Source organism: Nomascus leucogenys, chromosome 18 (assembly GCF_006542625.1).
Source record: "Nomascus leucogenys isolate Asia chromosome 18, Asia_NLE_v1, whole genome shotgun sequence".
In the NCBI taxonomy this organism is placed as follows: Eukaryota; Metazoa; Chordata; class Mammalia; order Primates; family Hylobatidae; genus Nomascus; species Nomascus leucogenys.
In genome coordinates, this window is record NC_044398.1 from 10,997,322 (window position 1) to 11,012,223 (window position 14,902).

The following is a 14,902-nucleotide window of genomic DNA, read 5'->3' on the forward strand; positions in this document are numbered from 1 at the left end:
AGGGGGCGTAGGGACGCACCGCTGACCCGACCCGGGTACAGAGGTGATTTACAACCTCCTGCAAATGGCTGAGTGAGGAGGCGAAATTGACTGTGGCCTCCATAGGCTGTCTTGGTCTTCCAAGACAGCCCACGCCGCCTCACGAAACTTCTCTCTCTTCCAGGCTGACCGTGAGTTCTGAGGACAGAACTAGGGGTAGTTTTCATGCGTTCGCATAAATGCTTATAGAGTGACAAGATGCCAGGTGCCTTGCCAAGCTCTACGGAGGTGACAGTGAAAGCAAACAACCGGGTCCCTGCCATCAGGGAGCTTTCAGTCAGCTTGCTAAAATTAGTACGCCTTACAAAACCCATCACTCCTAGCCTGTCAAGAGATCACTGGGGAATAAAGACATAACTGTGTTCAGCTACCCAGAGGAATGAATATATTCATTTAATAAACCTTTATTGAGTAGGCTGTGTGCGGAGAGCTGGGGATACAAAGATGGAAACAATGTCATTCTTGGCCTCACCAGTTCTCAGGTAATGTGTTCCTGAGATACTGAAGGACTGGGAAAAGAGAGTCCATCCTATTATAAGGGATACTTCTTTGGCTTATTCCCCCAAAAACAGGATGCGTGAAAAAATTCTAACAGCAAACACACTTCTCGGTCCCTCAGTTTCTTCTAGGAAACCGTCTTCAGTTTCCTGATTAATTACCCTCCAGCCAAGATTCCCAGGTGAATTCCAGTCCAGTGGATATTTCTACTCTTCCTCACTTGCTTATGTTCTCTTGAAGTCAAAGGCTTGCCTGGTGCTCTCTGAATCCCCAAGAGACCCCAGAAAATAGTGGAATCCAATGTTTTTATGAGGAAAGTTATCACCGGCAACCTCCTTTGTTTAAGCCATTCCCACGGCAGTATCTTTGAAAATGGAGTTACCAAGGCCCTAGTCTTTGATACCGGAAAGAGAGGGTAGTGAAAAGTCAAGTACAGGTGTCTACTCCAAGAACACATCCAAGAGGTGGGTGATCATTTACTTGGCATAAAACTGACTTCCCGGCCCGCGGGGGTGGCTCACGCCTGTAATCTCAGTGCTTTGGGAGGCCGAGGCGGGCGGATCACGAGGTCAGCAGTTCGAGACCAGCCTGGCCAATATGGTAAAACCCCGTCTCTATTAAAAATACAAAAATTGGCTGGGCATGGTGGCGCACGCCTGTAGTCCCAGCTACTTGGGAGACTGAGGCAGAAAAATCGCTTGAACCTGGGAGGCGGAGGTTGCAGTGAGCTGAGATCGCACCACTGCACTCCAGCCTGGGCGACAGAGCAAGACTCCTTCTCAGAAAAAAAAAACAAAAAAACTGACTTCCCTTAGTATTTTGCAAAATGACTCCATCTTGAAAGTCTTAATCAAAATACATTCTTTTTAGGTACAAATTTCTTGGGAAAAGTTAATTAACCCTGTTCACTCCTAGCAATCAGTCCTCTTCATTACAAGCCATTTCTCATCAAACTGCCCTGGCAGCTAAAAAATAGGGTAGAAACTCAAAAGAAATGGGAATCAACATGTATCGCGGCCCTCACATGTGGCGGGCACAGGGCTGGGTGGCTTAAAACACATTTTGTCATGTAATCCCCACAACAACTGATGAGGCAGATGCTATTATTATCCTAATTATTTTACAGACGAGGTAACAGGCATGGAGAAGTTAGTTTTCTGATGTCTTGACAGTTGCATTTGCACTTGGGGTGGTCTGTGCCAAAGTCTTATTTTATCACTGACCTGCTTTTTAACAGCCTGCTTTTCCTCAGTTTCTTCCATTTTCTCAGTTCTAAATTTAAAAAAATTCAGTGTCATGCTTCTCTTAAATAATAGGCAGGCGTCTATACCAGAAAGACACACAAAGACCCCCCCTGGCAGGGTACCCTTCAGCTCTTGACCTCCACCCCCAGGGCACACCAAGGCTCACAGGCTTCCAAAAGATGCTCCTTCTAAAGGGGATAAAGAACAGTCAGCCATCTTGGAATTACCTAGTTGAATGCCTAAATCTGAGGGAAACTGGAAGACCTTTCAAGAAAATAAGTTGGTATCAACAGTAATTCAGATACAGCAGAGGAAAAGTCATTGTTCTGGGAAGTCCCTCCAAACAAGGGCAGTGATCAGAGAAAGACGTTGCCACATGGTACTATGTAGCCCCAAACTTTACGTATAAAACCTTAGACTGTGGAAAAGTTGGAGAAAATGCAGCAAGTAGTACAGACCGTATTTTGCTAATAGGAAAAGAGAGAAAAGGAATCATATCAAATAATGCCTGTAATCACTGTCATGAGTGTATCTCTCCTCTTGTTATTTCCATGAAACGATCCATTTTTGTATACTAAAATCATTGCTTGCTGATAGAATCAGTACCATTTCCTTTAAGTAAACATAAAAAATGGTACCTACATGGAATTAAAGCAACATTGTATCTTTAAACACTTTCATGTTTCTATTGCACAAAGGTAATTTTAAAACTTGTGACTAGCTTTTATGGCAAATATTTTATCAAAGTCATAGAATTAAAAAAAATCCCACAATCTAGACATAGAATTGTTCCACTATCACAGAAGAATCCTCTCATACTACCTCTTTATATTTGCACCCCCAATCCCCAACCATTAATCTGTTCTCCATCTCTAGAGGTTTATTTATTGTGAGACTGTTATATTAATGGGAAGGTAAGTATGTAATGTTTTGAGATTGACTTTTTTTGTTTGTTTGTTTGTTTGTTTGTTTTTTTACTAAGCATAATGCTCTTGAGTTTCATCCATGGTGTTGAACGTATCAATAGTTCATTCCTTATTATTGCTGAATAAATTTTTATTGCATGGATGTATCAGAGTTTGTTTATCCATTCACCCACTAAAGGATATTTGAGTAGTTTCCAGTATTTTGCTATTAATATTATGAAAAACACTTCCGTAAACATTTGTGTATAGGTTTTGTGTGAGCCTAAGTTTTTATTTCTGTGGGATGAATACTGAAGAATGCAATTGCTAGGTCATATGCTAAATAAAAAACTGCTAAACCATTTTCCAGAATGGCTGCACCGTTCACATTTCCACCAGTAATGTATGAGAGATCTCCACATCCTCACTAGCATTTGTATTATCATCATTTTTTACAAAGTTTCACTTGTTATAATAGTTGTGTAGAGACAACTCATTGTAGTGTTACTTTGCATTCCCCTAATGAATAATAATGTTGAATATATTTTCATTGGCTTTTTTTTTTGCCATTCTAATCTCCTCTTTGCTGAAATATCTGCTCAAGTCTTTTGCCTATTTTATAATTGGATTGTCTATCTTTTTACTGTTGAGTTTTTAAGAGTTTAAAAAAATACATTCTGGGGTGGTAGAATTTTCAAATTGCAAATTAAGTACTACCATCCCAAGGTATATTTTCAACTCAAATATATTGTTCAACATTTTTATTGCCATCAATTTTATCAAGAACATTCTTAGGTAAGAGAAGTACTTACATAAAACTCCTATAGAAAGAGTCTTTTCAGGTTTATTTTATAAGACTGCATTTCAGTGGTTGGTAAGGAACAGGGAGACCTTAGCCACGTGTAGCCGAGGCTAAGCCTTGTGACAGGTGCAGATGCCTCCTGGGGCCAATGCAGCTGGTCACAGCAGTGGCTTTGTCCAATCAGGCCTAACCTAAGAAGAGAGCTTCATGCGTCCATCTCTCTGCTCTGGATGCAGCATGTGATGCTGTCATTGGCTATTTAGAAGAAATTATCCTGGATGATGAGTTCCAGAAGTTACAGAGAAATTTTGGGGACTAGTACTAACAGGGGTTTGAAGCACGAAAGAGAATAAGCTCATGTATGGCCCATTTTAAAGAATAAGTATTTGGTAGAAAGGTATATTGAGAAACAGTTGTTGGAGTAGATTCTTGCAGTTAAGCCAGTGGCTTTAATAACACCCGACAACTTTTTGGCTTCCTAAAGAGGAAGAGGTTGGTGACATATTTATGCTGCTCATGCTTATGGATTTTCTGACTTTTAAGGAAATGCTTCTGGACTACAGAGGAGAATAAGAAGGCTGGACACTGGCCTTTAGCAGTGGTTTAGTGGCAACTTCCTTGTACAAATCATTTTACGTGTTAGCTTCTAGCAATGAGGTCAGTGTGGACAGCACGGGCCTAATAGGCTGTTGGGCTCCAGCTAGTGATGACAAACAGGAGAGACTGGCTGTTCTGAGGCTCTTCATTAATGCTAAGTATTGACGGGTCCTAAAGAAAATGACTTGACCTCCTGAGACCTCTGTTTCTCCTAAAATACCTTATTGTGTTCAGTTACTCTAATATTCCTGCTAAAGTAGATGCTTCTCCAAGGTGCGTCTGAGTCAGACAAGTCTCAAACAAGATGATGTGCAGCCTTCCGTCTAGTATCCCTTCCCCAGCTTTCATGTCATGGATACGTCAACATCAAGGCATAACCTACCATCACTAACCCTTTCTGTCCCAAATACCACAGGCTGTCTTTGAACGAATCTGTGTGTTCATAGTTTTTGCACTTGGGTAAAAGTGAAAGACCCTTCAGCCTGAGTGGCCCAGCTCTGCAGGATTTTGACTACTTGGGAATTATCTCAGGTATTACTCAGACCAACTCTTCAGATCTCTAAAGCTCCTATTTTCTTCCCACTGTTCTGGGGGAAATCAGAGCAAGTTTTGGTTGTGGGAATTAACTAAAAAGTGATGTCTTTTTCCTAAAAGCTACAGGTGGAAATTAACTCTTAGGTTCGCAGTCCAGTTATGACTGTTGGTATTGATGTGGTTTCCAGGAGAAGCTTTTTTTTTTTTTTTAAAAAAAGCATAACTTTGGAAACAAATTTATAGATAAATACTCAGGCTAACCTAATGGATCTATTCTTGGCATTTCCTATGATTACCCATTTAAAGACAGAAGCATTAGATACTGTGCACTTTTCATTGTTAGTTCTGTGAAGACAAAGTGACTTTTCCATTGCAGTTTCTATTTTACTGGGCACCAATGAAATGTAGGCTATGTACTGAAAATAGACCAAAAGGTATCCTTTTCTTATAGCATGTTAAATTATTTGTGTAGGTTTGCCTAAAGTCCTTTCTGTGTGGATTCATTCATTAGGTTTTCTGTTGGGGTAGGCTGAGTTTGGTAAAAATGTGATCTGCAACTCTAACTGCAGTCTTTCTGTCAAAATTTGTCCTACCAAGATGGTGTTCCACTGGTCTAGCTCAACATGCATAAGAGGAGGTAGCAAACAGTTTTTATGGTCATCTGTCTGACTTTGTTTAGGCATGGCATAGCAGATTGGAAAACATGTATGTCACAACTGTAGAAAAGAAAAAGACAACAGTTTAATGTATAATGTGTATCTTTGACATTTTAAAAAGCAAAAATATGATTTTGTACTGGAAAAAATCTGCATTTGAGAGAGAAATTTATTTCATGAACTACATTCTTAATATTACAAAAGGTGTTAATGCTAGATTTCAACTTTACCTAATTAAAAATAAATTACATTTATGTGTCATAGCACGTTTAAGGTTATCTTGCCTGACCACCTGTTTCATATAACTTTCTCTTTATGAAACAAGTTTAAAAAACCAAAAACGAAACATAGATTAAAGGGATCAGAGGGTAACAGAAAGAGAAAGAAAACGGTATTGTATTTTGGCCATCTCACTAACTAGGATGTAATTCTGTGCTACTTCCTTAACCCACTGCACCGCAAAGTTCCAGATATCAAATGGGGACAAGAATAATAACTTTCCAAAAAGTCCTTGAGGGGACTAAATGAAATAATGTTTGTGGAAAATGTTTTGTAAGATGTAAAGCTCTATACCTACTCGTAAGTGTAAAAATGGGCTCATTATGAGGCCCCTTAAACAATGCTGTGCAGCATAGGGTATCATTTAATTTAGGAGTGCCAAAGATTAATAATATAGCAACTGTATCATTCCTCCAACTCCTCCCTCCCCAAATGCTGACTGTAAGTATTATACATAAAAGCTTCCACCAAATTGTATGAGGTAGAAAATTTAGTATTTGAGGTTTGAACGTTTTGCTCTGCCGTTGACTTGCAACTGCTGTGTTTTCTCCCATCTGTACAAGTTAGCTAAACTACATGCAGAAACTAGGAAAATAAGTGGACTACAAATACATACACAAACACCCTATTTCAGAAAAATAATTTCCCCTATGTTCATATCACATTTTCCTGCATACCAAGCATCTGTAATATACATGCCATTTAATCTTTATGACAACCTTAAGAATTATTCCAAATGGGAGAGATGGGGAAAAGACATTTCCGAGAGGGTACATGACTTGCTCTCTGTTAGCAGAGGGGGAACCAGAATTCTGACTAATACAAAATTCTAACCCTGATCTTCTGACTATGTGGATGCAAAGCTTTTGAAGTAATTTAGTGTATAGTACACTAACTTGTATATAGATACCGCTTCAAAAGGAATACAAGTGCTTTAGAAACACCAGTGTCCTGGAAGGAGACCTACCCATCAGTTCCTGGAAAGAAGCTGAATTGTGAGGCTTTCCTCAATTGGCACCACCCCTCCTTTCATAATGGTTCCTAATCTAAAAGCAAAGATGACCTCACTTCTTGCACTGGACTCAATAATATCCTTCTCTCTACACACAATTTCAGAGTATCCTTAGCTCTGTAAATATTTATGCCTACTTTAATATTTCACATGACCTAAATTTATCATTTGGCAAACTCCCCCTTTATGGTCAAGTAGTTAACTGCATCACATGTGGGTAACATAAGCCATTAAACACTTCAGGATCAGCATCGAACGTGCACAATCACTTAGCTTGTAAACATAAGCCGATGATTCCAGGGATCAGAGGCTAAGGCTCACATCCTGTCATGGTATCAATCTTAGAGGAGCTTGAAGATTTGGTGAGAGGCACGGAAGCTTCATGCTTCTCCATCCCCATGGTGCTTCAAATGGCACTTTGGGCAGGAAAGTGCATAGTCAATGGTTGTTAATAATGGTAAATGATTTGGGAGGCCAAGGCGGGCAGATTGCCTGAGGTCAGGAGTATGAGACCAGCCTGGTCAACATGATGAAACCCCGTCTCTACTACAAATACAAAAAATTAGCCGGGCATGCTGGCAGGCACCTGTAATCTCAGTTACTCAGGAGGCTGAGGCAGGAGAATTGCTTGAATCCAGGAGGCGGAGGTTGCAGTGAGCTGAGATCATGACACTGCACTCCAGCCTGGGCAATACAGCGAGACTCTGTCACCACCCCCCGCCCCCCCAAAAAAAGAATGGTACATGATAAAACTTTTATAAGACACCTTAGTTGTAATTTATTCTAATCACTCATATATAAAGGCCAGCTATATGATTTATGACAAAGCTGGAATTTTAAAGCTGGAATTTTAAAACTGTCTTTTATGGTGTTATCTGTTCTACTGTGACCACTGTCAACACTGATCACCCATGAAAAGGCACTTTGAGATCATAAAATATGTTTCACAAAGATTACAGTGTCATAAACAAGTATGGGACTAGTGGGCATGATAATAATAAACACCGAGATCACCACCTGTCTTTTTAAGCTGTAATATTACTAATTAGCACTTAGTAAGTACCCACTATGTGCTGGGCATGGAGCCAAATGCTTTTACACTCACTTTCATTAACTCCTCACAATGACTTAATGAAGGAGGCACCACTATTATCCCCATTTTATAGATGAGGAAGCCGAGGATCAAAAAGAGCAAGTCACTTGCCACAGGTCAAATACTTAGAAAGTATTATTTATCTTAAAGTAGGTACTACTGACAGAGAAAGGTTCTACTTTCATATAATTAGCATTTCATATTTACCCGTCCTTATTCATTCAAAGTATTGCTGATTACAATGCATGACATCACCCTGTGTACTTGAAAGACTAATGGGCTACAGCTGATCTTACATTCTGATATCAAACTCAGGTAAACTACCTTAGTATTTTATATATCCAAAGTTTCACGTAGATTAAAGGTTGAGTAGAGTTGAAGAGAACTGATCTCTATGACCTGACAACTTCAGGATTCTCGGGGTCCTTGACAAACAGCCAATACTTGTGGATCAGGTGTCGATGAGCGACATGCCCTCACAACCACGAATTCAAAGAAAACACAATTTGTGGGAAATACACAATGCAATCTTTAGTTCATTCCTTGCGATTTCCTTAACAAATTAAACTATTGCTCCACTTCCTGATGAAACAAGCAGGATACTACAGTGATTGTACCTTGTGTCAGCAAGGTCAGGTTGATGAGATAAAATGGGAAAGTCATGTGGAAAAACACACAGCCCATTTCAACAGATGGAGTTATTATAAAATTTCATTTAAATATATGGACAACATGGGTAAGGTTAGCCTCCTCGTGAGTGTATTGTTTGTTCTCAACTATTCAGGTAGAGAATAAAGATTTCTCGATGTTTAAGTATCCATATCTATCCAGTGGGGGAATAAGCTATACACACAAGACCCCATTAGTTCTAAAGTGAGGCTTCTTTCTTCTTAATTCTTGGCCAATCCCATATCCTTGCTGAAGACCCTGCTTCTCTCATGCCTTTCTCTGAAGTTACATGGCACCTGAAGAAACAGTGGCATTTGTGTGGGATGAATACCAAATGAGACACTCCTAGGAAACAAAAAGTAGTACCTAAGCGACTTTTGTCTTAACAGTTTTCAATACCTCAATCCAAACAATTCCTCTTTTTAATAACAGAGGTGATATGCCATGTACTGTGAAGATAAGGAGTTCTGTTTTCTATAGAAAGAAATCTATCACACCTGTTGTTTTTATAAGCATTATCATTTATACCATAATTACAGTATACAGTATACTGTTATTACAGTGATAACAGTATAGTGTAATAACAGTATCTTGTTTATACTGTAATATTTCTGGGCTTGATGTTTCTTCTTGATAAAACAGTTGAGGTGGCTAATGATGAAAAAAAAGCATATATATCCTGAACAATAGTTTATAAATAGAAACACAAAGACACATGAAAAACCCTTTGAAATTCACTTTTAGTTTATACTCTTTCCTACTACACATTAATGAGGGACTGAGATATTGGGAGATAGTAAAATGTCCTGTTAAAAAAAACATTAAGTTACATCCAGTGTAATTTTAAGCTTTAAATTTACTTTAACTCTATTCCATGTTATTGTGGTTTAATCAATTAAATAGGTAAACTTGGCTAATTATAACCATTACCTTTTTTAAAAGTGTATGTGTGTGTGTGTTTGTGTGTAGTTTTATTTATTTATTTATTTGGCTCTACAAATACAATGAACATTAGCCTGGTGAGAATATAGATCATTGGCTTGAAAGTAGAAAATGCCTCAAGCCTGGCAGTTATCAGCTCCTGTGGGAGAATTTCCTTGGTCAAGTCAAGTCACTTCTCTGAGTCCAGTTTCTTCCTCTGTAAAATGAAAGTGCTCTGAGTGAAGTAAAAGAGTTTATGACAGACCAGAGTACCAGGGTTATTACACTCTTCGTGCTGAAATTATTATAAAAATACAGAAGATATAGCAGTCTCAAAAAGGCTTTACAGTTTTATTTTGGAAATATTTAAAAACATATTCAATGAGCACTGAATGAATTCTTTCCATGTTCTTCTTATTAAATTAAACTGACAGTTTTATTATTTACTCACTGATGGCTATCATTTGGCTTGGGTTTAGGGTTGCCAGATAAAATAGAGGACACCCAATTACATTCAAATATCCCATGCAATATTTGGGACATACCTGTACCAAGAGATTATTCAGTTTATTTAAAATTCAAGTGTCAGTGGTGTAGTGTATTCTTATTTGTTAAATCTGGAAACCTACTTGAAAAAAAGGATGAGAAAGAGGAGAAAAATTGGATGGAAGGAAAGGTGACAAAATCATTTTTGAAATTACCCAAATAGTGAATTTAATAAATAAAAGGAGATAAGTTGGTCATGTAACATTTCCCAAAGTGTGTTCTGTTGTACCAGCCCTGAGTGAAACTATTAAAAAAAGGGAAATAGCCTTTTCTTTTTTAACATAAATGGTCAAGTTTCAGAAATGGTTCATATTTTATCCTCTTCTTAAAGAAAATTATAATTTCTAATAAGGGTTCTCAGGGCATTTATATGTGAAAGTAAATTATGCATTTATAAGAGGGAAATAGTCCACCTTGAGCTACCCATACTTATTTGACAAGGGGAACCTTTTCTTTTCTTTCTTTCTTCCTTTTTTTTTTTTTTAAGATGTAGTCTCGTTCTGTTGCCCAGGCTGGAATGTAGTGGTGCCATCTCTGCTTACTGCAACCTCTGCTTCCTGGGTTCAAGCGATTCTCCTGCCTCAGCCTCCTAAGTAGCTGGGATTACAGGCGTGCACCACACTTCCAGCTAATTTTTGTATTTTTAGTAGATGGGGTTTCACCATGTTGGCAAGGCTGGTCGTGAACTCCTGATCTCGTGATCCTCCTGCTTCGGCCTCCCAAAGTGCTGGGATTACAGGTGTGAGCCACCGCACCTGGCCAGCAAGGGGAATCTTCTTTATGGTTTTAAAATGCCACAATTCAATTCACGTGTTAACTGAACACACTTTGTGAACATCAGAGTAAATAACAAAAAAATGCTGTACAGACATGGATCAATCATGCACAGCAACATAACAAGAATGCTTCCTTCTGATTGAGCAGAGTAATTATTCAAGGAGTATCTGTCCTGAGCTATCCCAAACCACAGAGAGTTGCCAGCTATCATTACATAGCACAAATACTTCCATTTAAATTGCCAGACTATTGTGTACCAGCAATGCTGATTATAAAACAGAGTAATTAGGGTAGCAGAGAGGCAGCTGACTCAGTGTAAGAAAGCCTTACCTTAGTCTAAATTTGTGGTCTACAATGTGTCAGTTACAGATACTCAGAAGGGTCCAGAGTTTGAATGCAAGGGAAACAGGAACCCATATGTGCATCAAACTTGTTTACAGCTTGAAAAAAGAACATATCACTGTCTTGAAAACTAAGTATGTGCTATACCGATTGATGAAGTATTTTTCATTTAAACATTTTGTTACATTTATAACAACTTTTATTTATTAATTTTCTCACTCAACACATTGAACTACTATCATGTGGTATTCTGCAAAAGTATCACAGTGGGCCTCATTTGTTAATAGTCTGGTAATACAGTCATGCATCCCTTAACAACAGGGATAGATTCTGAGAAACATGTCCTTAGGCAATTTCATTATTGTGCAAACATCATATAGTGTGCTTACACAAACCTAGATGGCATAGCCTACTACACACCTAGGCTATATGGTGTAGCCCGTTGTTTCTAGGCTGCAAACCTGTACAGCATGTTACTGGATTGAATCCTGTAGGCAATTGTAACACAATGATCAGTATTTGTGTATCTAAACATAGAAAAGGTACAGTAAAAATATGAATAAAGGATTAAAAAAATGGTACGCCTGTATAGGGCATTTACTAGGAATGGAACATGCAGGACTGGAAGTTGTTCTGGGTGAGTCACTGAGTAAATAGTGGGTGAATGTGAAGGCCTAGGGCATTACTACACATTCCTGTGGACTTTATAAACACTGTACTCTCAGGCTACACTAAATTTTAAGATAATATTTTTCTTTCTTCATTAATAAATTAATCTTAGGTTACTATAACTTTTTTATTTTGTAAACGTAATTTTTAAAAAACTTTTGGCTATTTTATAATAACATTTGGCTTAAAATACAAACACATTGTATAGCTGTACAAAAATATCTTCTTTATATCCTTATTGTATAAGTTTTATTATTTTTTAAAGTGTTTTATTTTCATGTTTTTACTTTTTAGACTTTTTTTTTTGTTAAAATCTAGGACACAAACACACACATTAGCCTAGGCTTACACAGGGTCAGGATCATCAATTTTACTGTTTTTCACCTCCACATTTTGTCCCACTGGAAAATGTTATTATAAAACAGAGTAATTAGGGTAGGAGAGAGGCAGCTGACTCAGTATTAGAAAGCATTCCCTTAGTCGAAATTTGTGGTCTACAATGTGTCAGTTACAGATACTCAGAAGGATCCAGAGTTTGAATGCAAGGGAAACAGGAACCCATATGTGCATCAAACTTGTTTACAGCTTGAAAAAAGAACATATCACTATCTTGAACACTAAGAATGTGCTGTCATGATTGATGAAGTATTTTTCATTTAAACATTTTGTTATATTTATAACAATTTTGTCTTCTGGGGCAATAACATATATGGAGCTGTCCTCTCCTATGATAACAATGCCTTCTTCTGGAATACCTCCTGAAAGACCAGCCTAAGGCTGTTTGACAGTTAACTTAAAATATATATAAACAGGAGTACATTCTAAAATAATGACAAAAAGGATAGTAAACACATACACCAGTAATAGAGTCCCTTGTAATCCTTATCAAATACTATGTGCTGTACCTAATCGTATTAATATATTCTATACTTTTGTATGACTGTCAGCATCATACATTTGTTTACAGCAGCAGCATCATAGAATGTGAGTAATGTGTGGTGTTCAGATGGCTGTAATGTCACTAGGAAATAAGAATTTTTCAGCTCCATTATAATGTTATGGGACCACTGTCATATGTACTGTTCACAGTTGACTGAAACGTCATTACGTGGTACAGGACTGTAGTCTTCTGAGGGACTTAAATGGTTCCCAAATTGGTGTAGCCTTAGGGTCAAAACACAAATTCCCCTCTTCTCCCACCCTCAAAACCAACCAAATGGAATCAAATGCTAAAATGATATTGAAAGTGCTAAAAGGCAGATCCAAGTGAGTAAGTAGAGGTAAAAAGAAAAAAAAAAGGTTTTTGGATAATCTGGAAATGTAATAACCTGCTTCTGAATAACTGAAAGAGCATTCATAATTACTTGTCCAATGGTAATAATATTTATTGAATGCTCACTCCATAGCTCACACACTGTTCAGTGCTTTTCCCGCTGTATCTCATTTACAATTCCCACTGTACAGACGGGAAAGCTGAGGTATGGGAGGCTGTCATTTGTGCAATACCACATCCCTAGAAAGGGGAGTTCAAGGATTAAAACTGGAAGTCTAAATGAAACTCAAATTCACAACCATAATACAGTATTACTGAAAAGTGGAATGACTTACTGTGAGCAGACACCACTTGTGAGTGTCTGCCAGAACAGATACAGACTCCACAGTTAATCTCATTTAAAACTCAGTAATTGGGTCCTCGGGACATGTGGTGAAAAGACTGAGTACACAAAACAGCCAATGTCAAACTAAAGGAGGCAGAAAAGCCAAGCACCTCTAAAGGAAAGAAATCATAAGGAACTTGAGGTGAACCCATTTTTATATGCATAAGGTTGAAGCCTGAAAAAATTTAGTTTTGAGCACAGCATGTTATAAAGAACACTAATGGGATTCCAAATTTTCTGAAAATATGTGCAATATAAAAATGTTAAATTCTCATTTCTTTAGAAGCCCAAACTTCTGAGCCAACTGTCTCGCAAAAGGAACTTGGCAGATTTTAGTTTTTAAGAGGTTTGGGACCTTTATATCGCACAGGTCAGAGAAGTTAAAATTTTTCTTTTTTATTTGAAGAGTAGGAATAAATGGATCTTTAAGGCAAAACTTGGAATTGAAACACTATATAGATATGGATTTCCGAAACATTTCTTTTCAAGAGAATCTCACAAAATATCAACCATCAACCACATCTTCAACACAGAAGACAGAGTAGAAGCTTTTTGGGTTTATGTTGTTGTTTTGTTTGTTTGTTCCAAAAGGGGTCTCACTCTGTCGCCCACACTGGAGTACAGAGGCACAATCACAGTTCACTGCCTTGACTGCCTGGGATGAGGTGATCCTCCTTCTCAGTCTCCTGAGTAGCTGGGACTACAGGCGTGCACCACCATGCCCAGTACATTTTTGTATTTTTAGTAGCGATGAGGTTTCACCATGTTGTGCAGGCTGGTCTCCAACTCCTCGGCTCAAGTGATCCTCCTGCCTAGGACTCCCAAAGTGCTGGGATTACAGGTGGGAGGCACTGTGCGTGGCCCAGAGTAGGATATTTAAATAAAAAGACTTCATTTTTGTAATTAATATAGTGGCATTTTCATTTTGGTAAACTATTACTTTGGTGGCCTCCAATGAGCCCTGCCTCCCAGTATATACAAAGGATAGTACATCAGGACTAAGTGGGCAGGAATGCAAAGTTGCCTCAACATTAAAAAATCAGTCATAAATCACCACATTAGTAAAATAGAAAACCATATGTTCAACAGATACAAATAAGCAACTGGTAAAACGTAACACCCATCTGTGATTAAAAAAATACAAAACAAACTCTTTTCTGAGTGTTTAAAGCAAGGGAAAGGCATGGCCACATATTTGCTGTTTAGACTGAAAGGTTCTTTATGAAACAGTCACAGTTCTTGCTCTTGGAAAAGGGACCTACTGTATGGCACTCTCTGGAAAAAGTTTCCAGGGATGTAGGAGAAAGCAAAATCCAGATATCTAACTCCACCATTTGAGGAACAATGCCAAATATTGATTGCCAAGTGAGCAATAGATTTACTCCAGATCACTTTAAAAGCTAGGTGAACAAGAAAGGACTCAGACACACAGTCCATTAAAAATATGATTGCTCTACACATCACAGGCAGCAGTGCTAATGGATATCGCCCACACGTCTCTGAGCCTGGCTGCTATTGGCTGAAACAAAAATGGAACAAACAAACAAACAAATAGCTGAACTTCTCAGTCCTATAGTGATGGCTCTGGCAATAAAAATAACAGGCAGGAGTCAGAAAACCTGAGTGCTAGTTTTGTCTCTGCCACTTTCCAGTTATGTGTA

At 38.2% G+C, this 14,902-nt stretch overlaps 1 protein-coding gene across 1 annotated transcript in view; it reads right to left on the minus strand.

The window, feature by feature from the left end:
- The window catches only part of RHOBTB1 (Rho related BTB domain containing 1), a 116,269-nt gene that overhangs the window by 75,075 nt on the left and 26,292 nt on the right, over nt 1–14,902 (minus strand). The gene's annotated exons all lie outside the window — the stretch shown is intronic.